Source organism: Canis aureus, chromosome 5, assembly GCF_053574225.1.
Source record: "Canis aureus isolate CA01 chromosome 5, VMU_Caureus_v.1.0, whole genome shotgun sequence".
In the NCBI taxonomy this organism is placed as follows: domain Eukaryota; kingdom Metazoa; phylum Chordata; class Mammalia; order Carnivora; family Canidae; genus Canis; species Canis aureus.
The window spans coordinates 61,977,488-61,985,301 of record NC_135615.1 but is presented as its reverse complement, the minus strand read 5'-3'; positions in this window follow the sequence as shown (position 1 = coordinate 61,985,301).

Here is a 7,814-nt window from a genome sequence, read left to right as displayed (position 1 = left end):
GAGAGGATTAGGATACATATGAACGATTTAGAGATATAAAAGACCAATAGGAAGATAGGATTTGAGGTCTTCCTTTATGATCTATCTCATCTAAACATTGTTTTCTAAGTGTCCAAGACATGCATCAACAAAAATCTAGAAACTTCTCTGAGGATAAAACCTACACACTTCTGAAAGAGGCCACCTTCTGCAAAACAAATGCAGACCAACTTCTTGGCGAGAATCACGCAAGTTCAGTCATGCTTTCTTTGGCCTCTAGAAATAATTTGTTCCTTGGCACCTGGTTGCAGAGTGGTTGGAAAAAGCAAAACTGTTGTACCCTGTCAGGCCTGAGTTAATTCCTGTTTGGCCACTCCCTAGCTCTGTGGCCTGAAGCAAAGCACATAATGGGTCCATACCTTCATTCTCTTCATTTGCAAATGGAGTAGATTTTTTTCTTTCTGCCCCGTCCTTTATACTCTACTTTCCAGGCACTGATTTCTCTGTCAGGGTTCAGGAGTTGCAAGCAACAGAATCCGGCTCAGACTAACCTAAGCAAAACGAGTTTGTGAGAGAGATGTGGAAAGTAAAGAAAAAGAATCAGCTGGGGAAGGAACAAGAAGCAGAGCTTCTCAGAGTTACAGCCACAGCTAAAGAGATAAAGCATGCCAAGTCCACGGCACGCTGAAAGTGCTCAATAAAGGCTCATTCTTTCCCCTTCCATCCTGGGCTTCTTTTCACCAAATTCTTCATCCATTCCGACACATACTGTGCGCCTACTCTGTGCAAAGCACAATGATCAGTATAAAGAATGTGAAAAGGAATAACTCAGCCCCTGCCAAAAAGTCAGCAATGCCCTCATCCAGAGTATTATTTTATGTTGTTGAGAAATACCCAAATGAATCATTCATCTCTGAAATAAATGGCTAATGTCAAAACATTTACTAATGCAGACAACGCTGACTGAAATAAATGGCTGAATAACCCATTGTTTGGAAATCTATGAGAGTAATATATATTACAATCAGATAAATCAAAATTACAAAGGATTTTCTGCTGCTTTTCAAAATGCTTGCCAGAAGTTGGTCAGATGACAGTAAGAAGGATAATCAGTTTAACAAGTGGTTGCCGGTTACCTCTGGGGAATGAGCTGGGGAGGGGGGTGCTGAGACACAGGAGGGGGTGGCGGACACAGAGGAGGACCACATTTCATCATATGATCTCCTGGAGAGTCTGAATTGTTCAACTAAATGTGTTTATTCTAGAGTAATGAAATAACAAGTTGAAATAAAAATATACTCATCAGGGCACTTAAGGTTGATTTAAAAAAAAAGAAAAAAAAAGAAAAAACCAAAGAGCTTGAGCTAGGCTAAGCAGAAAGTGGGGATTTAGTGGCTCTGAACTTTAGGTAAGGGAGAGAGTAAGAGTGGAACCAACCAGCCAGACATTCTCTCTTTATCTCTCTGTCTCCACCACTGCTTCTCATCCTGAATCTCTTCTGGTGGCTGCTGTCATGAAGTTCAAAGTTCCATTAACAGTGGTTCCAGGGCTTGCATCCTCACAGCTTTGTGACTGGAAAGAACAAGTGTTTGTCCCTAGTTGTTGTTGGAAAATCCCTAGGGGAGGACCCCCTTCCCCCTTCCCCCTCCCAGTCACCCTTAGCCTGGAGTTGAAGGAGTGTAATTGGCTCTGCTTGGGTGAGGCGCTGACTCATCGACTAACCCCTGGGGCAGAGAGGAGGTGGTTGTCATGTGCTCCACAAAGAGGGAGGTGGGAGAGGAGCGGAGTGACATCATCAATCTAGTCCCTGGGAGGGGGGTGGCCCTCTCCATGTATGGCTCTAACCTCCTGGCTCAAAGAAGACCTTAGACACCTGATCCTCAATTTTGGACAAGTCTTAGGAGAAAGAATGTGAGCATCTGAGTTGTTCATACTAAGTCAGGAAGTAAAGAGTGAGTCACTATTCTTGCTTCCCTTCTAAGCTAAATCCCATTAGATAAAGATTAGGACTGCAAGTCCCTTGACTTTTTATGTTTGCATCCTCGGGACTGTGCATTCATGTCATGAACATTTATAGAGTGCCTAAGATGTGCTGGATACCATGGGCATATAGCCATAGGCAAAATGCACCTGGTGGAGCATGGGTTCTAGTGAATGAGACAGCAGTAAACACACACACACACACACACACACTCACGCACTGTTATACAGTTCTTCAACCATTTCAGGTTATGATGGGGAGCTAAGAAAAAGCTTAAAGCAAGGTAAGAGGCTAGAGTATCAGGTATGGGGGCTGCATTATAGAGTGTGGTCAAGGACAGCCTGTTAGAGGAAGAGACCATTCAAATGGAGACCTGAGTAGATAGAAGAGAGTTTTCTGGACAGATTCAACTGCATGTGCAAAGGCCTTACCATGAGCATAGGGTGCAGCAAGGAAGGTACCTGGTGGTGGGGGGGGTGTGGCGCAGAAGGGGAATGGGGGCGAGGCAGAGTAATGAAGAGGGACAGGCTGGTTGGCCTGCTTAGAGGCGGCCTTGCAAACCAGAGAGGACTCTGCACATTGGTGTGTGATGAGCAGCCAGGGAGTCCTTGAAGTAGGGGAGTGACGGGATCTGATCCATGTCTTTAAAGTGCCTGGCCAGTGGTAAGCTCTCAATAAATATTAGTTAACAATTAACAAAAATGCTCAGACCAAAAAAAAAAAAAATTAATAGTCTCCCTGGCAGGAGAGAGACGGTGCTACTGGCTACTAATGAAAACAGACTGACATTTGTCCAGTGCTTTATACTTTACAAAGCTCTTTCACCCTGATGATCTCATCTGACCTCTCATATGGACACAGATCTATGACCACAGACACCAAGGCCCGTGCGTGGCACAGACAAGTCTGCTGCTGCACTGCACACAGGTGTCTCGAACAGCTGTCAGAGGCCAGCGTGGGCTGAGAGCTCTGAAGCCCCCCCTCCTTAGCATGCTCTCCCAAACCCAAGCAGGGAGATTCTCACACTCATCTTCCTGAAACTATCCTGAAGGCTTAGTTTTGCAAACCAGGGGCCCCGGGGAGACCAGATCAAGAGCAGATTATGTATGCTCTGGAGGATTTCCTTTCTTTCTCTCTCTCCCTCTCTTCTACTCAAACATGGGGGCGGGGGAGGTGGTTTGGTGGCTAGAAAAGAAAAATTATTTAACTTGCCCCTCAGGCCTGGGATTAAGGCTATTAGAAACAATGGCAGTGGGGAGCACCTACAGGAGTCCCTGATTTAAAGAGCTGATGTCAAGGCCCTCAGTGACATCATGGGGCCACTCTTGGGAGCAGGGCTGGACAGTCACCACCCCCAGACTCACGGCGCCTCATGCCAGGGCCTCAGAAATTACAGTGTCCACTGGGTTTCTCGGTTTTCGGCTAAAGTCATCTTTCCTGGACTATTCCCCCATCCAGACAGGAAAGGGGAACTTTTACCCTCCTCTGGGCCGCCCTGGCACACAGGGAGGGGGCTGGGAGGGACGAAGATACCCTAGGAGATAGGTAGGTTCCCCCCCCTCCCCGCCTCCACAATCCCAGGTAGGTCCGGGTGCTGGTTCCAATCCTCTGGCTCGCAATCTTCTGTGACTGTAGGCAATGGGTTTAACAGCTGCCCAGCCAGACAGTGCCAGATTTGAAGCTTAAAGGAGCTCCTGGTTCAAAGGCAGCGGTAAAAGACACATTTCAAGGGCAAGCCCCTTAAGACGCGGCCCAGGCAGGGATGGGAGCCCTGGAGCTCAGGGCGCCGCTCTCAGAGGCTGGCCTGGCCTCGCAGGCCGGCCTTTACCATCTCAAAATGCCATTTCTACCCTGGCATTTCACTTTAGATACGGTGCTTCAAATGTCCTCCATCTCAGTGTATTTTTAAACATTTCTTCGTGCCACTTTCCAGCTACTTCTTACAAGAGTCATAAGCTGGGGGCCTTTAGAATTTGTGGAATGAGCGCAATTGTTAACGGGCTGCCACAGACTCAGCAGCAAAATGCATGTGTGCCTTCTGGACCCAAAAATACAGTCATAGCGGAAAGAAAGCAAATCGACATTCTCTGTTGTCAATCATGTTTATTAAATTAAAAAAAAAAAAAAGTCCTCTCTCCCAGGCAGTATGAAAAGTGGGGGCCTGGGCGGGGAGCTGGGGGGCGGGAGATGAATTTATTCTGTGTTGGAGAGCTCAGCTAAAAATGTCATTAACAGACACAATTATGCATTCTGATGCAAAGTGCTTCAAGCTGACAGTGTTGGGGGGGGGACGTACAGTGCAGCTCCCAGACCACAGGCTGCAAAGTCTCTAACAACTTTATTCATCGACGCTGGCCCGCAGTTCAATCCCACTTCCTTTGAGTATCTCCTGCAAATAAAAGGCCCCATTCTTTGGCTTCCCCGGGCTTTCTTCGGAGTGAAAACATCACTTTGTGCCCACGTTGTGTTAAAATAACAGATTTGTGTTCATTCCTGTAGGTTTCGGATGAGGGGACTGGGGCGGACTATCTTCACTGCGGATGGCGAGGCGCCTTTTTGGGGAGGAGGCTGCAGAGAAAGGGTCTCCCACAGGGAACCTTTGTCCCGGAATGCAAATGAGCCTCCGCGAACGGCGGGACAATGCCAGCCCGGTCCCAGCCGCGAACCCATCCATCTGCAGCTACTTTGTTAACCCGATGTTACGTGCGTTCTTTCTCTCACACAAAATACTTGATGTTGACAGCTGTGAATTTTAAACAACCGTTCCGTGGTATGCTTTTCTAATTTTGTGTATTCAGATCGTTTCTCCATATTGGGGCAGGAGTCGGGGGGGGGGGGGGGGGGGGTTGGAAGCCAAGTACCTAGGTTCCTTCCTTCGTTGAGAGATTTCGTGCTTTTGCAAAGTCAGAGAGGCCCTGGTTGGTAAACACAGTGAAGTGTGCCCCCCCCCCCTTCCCCCAGCAGCATTTGGCATGACCTGGGAGGGCAGGAGTACTTTCAAAACAGCAACGGCTGCCCAAGATGACAAGCCAAGCTGGTCTGGAGGCAGGAGCCTGGAGTGACAGGCCCACTCAGACATACTCCGGGGGTGCCCAGAAGCTGGGGTCCTCCTTCATGACTCCCCTTGCTTATCTGTAGAATGGGCCACGACTAAACGTTCTCCAGAGGCCAAAAAGAAAGACCTCCTGTATCTGGGCCGACCCAATTTTATTTCCCCTGTCCAGTTCCAATCACATTGTTCTGGCTGCCATTTTTCTTCTTAAACAGAGTGCAAGAGCGTGGATGTTAAGTTTTTAAGCATAAAAGAAAACCGAGAGAGCTCTCAGACTGAGGCTTGTGTTTTTAAGACACTGGATTGGCTGCACAGTTTTTTAGTTTGTGTATTTATTTATCTCTTTGCATCTTTGACATGAGGCCAACCAAACACACACGTGACAGAAACAAGAACGCTAAACAAGGAAAAAGAAGGTTTGTGGTAGGGCCCTCAGAAGGCTCATTACGTTTGCTGTCACTGAACTTTGAAATCTGACTCAGAGCCTCCCGGCAGCAAGAGTGAAAGGGGAATGATGACCGATGACAAAGCCTTACTGCACTGCTGCACACAGTTCTTCGGACAGGAGAAAAGTTTTCCAGAAGCTTCATTTTATTTTTTTTTATTTTTTTTTTTAAATTTTTTTTTTCATTTATTTATGATAGTCACACAGAGAGAGAGAGAGAGAGAGGCAGAGACATAGGCAGAGGGAGAAGCAGGCTCCATGCACCGGGAGCCTGACGTGGGATTCGATCCCGGGTCTCCAGGATCGCACCCCGGGCCAAAGGCAGGCGCTAAACTGCTGCGCCACCCAGGGATCCCCCAGAAGCTTCATTTTAAAGTAAACTTTAGAAGGCACCTGGGTGGCTCAGTCGGTTAAGCATCCGACTCTTGGTTTTGGCTCAGGTCAGCATCTTAAGACCCTGAGATCCAGCCTCATAGGGCTCCACACTCAGCTTAAATCTGCTAGAGATTCTCTCCCTCTTCCTCTCCTTCCCCCTCTGCTCTTCCTCCCACTTGCTCACTTAAATAAATAAATTAAATAAATAAATAAATCTTTAAATAAGATAAAATAAAATAAACTTTACACTCAGAGCTCTTCAAAAGGGGGCAATGAGAACAGAAGTTTGATGCCAACATGAGATTAAACCCAGTTACACAATTCTCAGAGCTAGAACAAAAGAGTGGGGCAAATGGGTGCCTAGACTGTCTAGGGCCCATTCCAGTTGCCTGTTGGCAGCTTTGAAGACTTCTGTTGTGAGAAGGATTCAAGGCCACATCTAGGCTGGACAAAGAGGGCAGATGTTAGCCTGCATGTGCTATGTATCTCCTCACCTTGGGCTAAATATATACAGCACAAATGAGCAGATTTCTGGTGTTCCACTTAATCCAAAGATAGAACTGGAGTAGACCTCAAGAGTATATATGGCTATGGTTACCTTTAGGCGTCCCTGAATAACACTGTTCTTGGTTGGTTGGGTCTTCCAGAAGATCTAGAAGGCTGATTCGTGTTTCTATCAATGCTTATAAGTCAGAGGAAGCAAGTGACAGGGTTAATAGCCTACACTGGAGAAACCTGCCCTGTCATCACATCTCCCTTCAGAGCCACACCACCTCCTTGTGGGCCTGGGCCACATACTTTTTTTTTAATTTGTAAAATATTTATTTCTGCAGGACTTTGGGGGACTTCAACTTTCTTTTACTTTTCTGTATTGTTTGAACTTATTATAACACATACTACTTTTATGATCAAAAGGCGGTGGATAAATAATTTTAAATTAATCAGTTTTGTTTCGTCTTTTCACCTCAAGTCATACCAACATTCTATAAGGAAGGGCTAGTCTCACAGTGTACTAACACACCGAATTGATGAGCAGAACTTCATCTAGCTGAATTCCAAATGTCCAGAACCTTGTAGCTCAGGCCACCCTTGGAGGAAAGCACATGAGATAACAGTTTAGAGCATTTGTGATGTCTACAGATTCGTGTCTCTGACGGAGTCACCCACTCACACCTACGTCCCAGGAACTCCACATCCACAGGACAATGGCCCAAGGTGGGGGGGTGGGTATTGAAGGCTTGCCAATTCCCCTATAATCATGAAAACAATTTTTTAAAAATCACTAATAATCCAGGCAGGAAACACAAGAAGGACAAGAAGGAAATGCGTAAAAAACAATTTTGGAAATGTGTTAAAAAATGGAAGGGGTTGTGCCAAAGACATAAATTCCAGGTAACTCGGCTGGATCCATAGGTCCTGCCTTCCACCTCACGGTGGGGATCTGTGCATGTGTGAATTTTCAAAGGAGCTTTTCTGGTTAGCCTTCAATTAACCAGAAAATCAAATTAATTGTGCATGAAGTTCTATTTCCAGGACACAGTCTGACCCATGGAATATGCAAATCTGGGTAAAAAAAAATAAGTCATGCTAAAGTGGGGCTCTCTTGTATTTGTTTTAGAGCATGGAAGAATGGAAAAACAAGACAGTGAGGGCCCCGGGCCAAAGAAAATGCTATATTTAGATGCGAAGGGCTTTGTTTGGCCCTGCTACTAGTGTAGACACAGCCAGTCAGGAACAAGGGGGCCATTCAATCAATCCACCTGACACGCTGCTGTCGCCGGCTCGGCCGTGAGTTCCACAGGCACGGAGCTCAGAACCATCCTGAAAGAGGCTGTCGGCTGAGGAGGGCTAACAGCTGCTCTGTGGCAATTAACCAGCAGTTTCTGTTGCTGAAGGAGATTATTTTGGATGGCGTAAAGAGATTCAAATAAAAATGTCAACGTGCCCATTATGGATGAAAGTTAGAAAAACTTAAGTGGCCC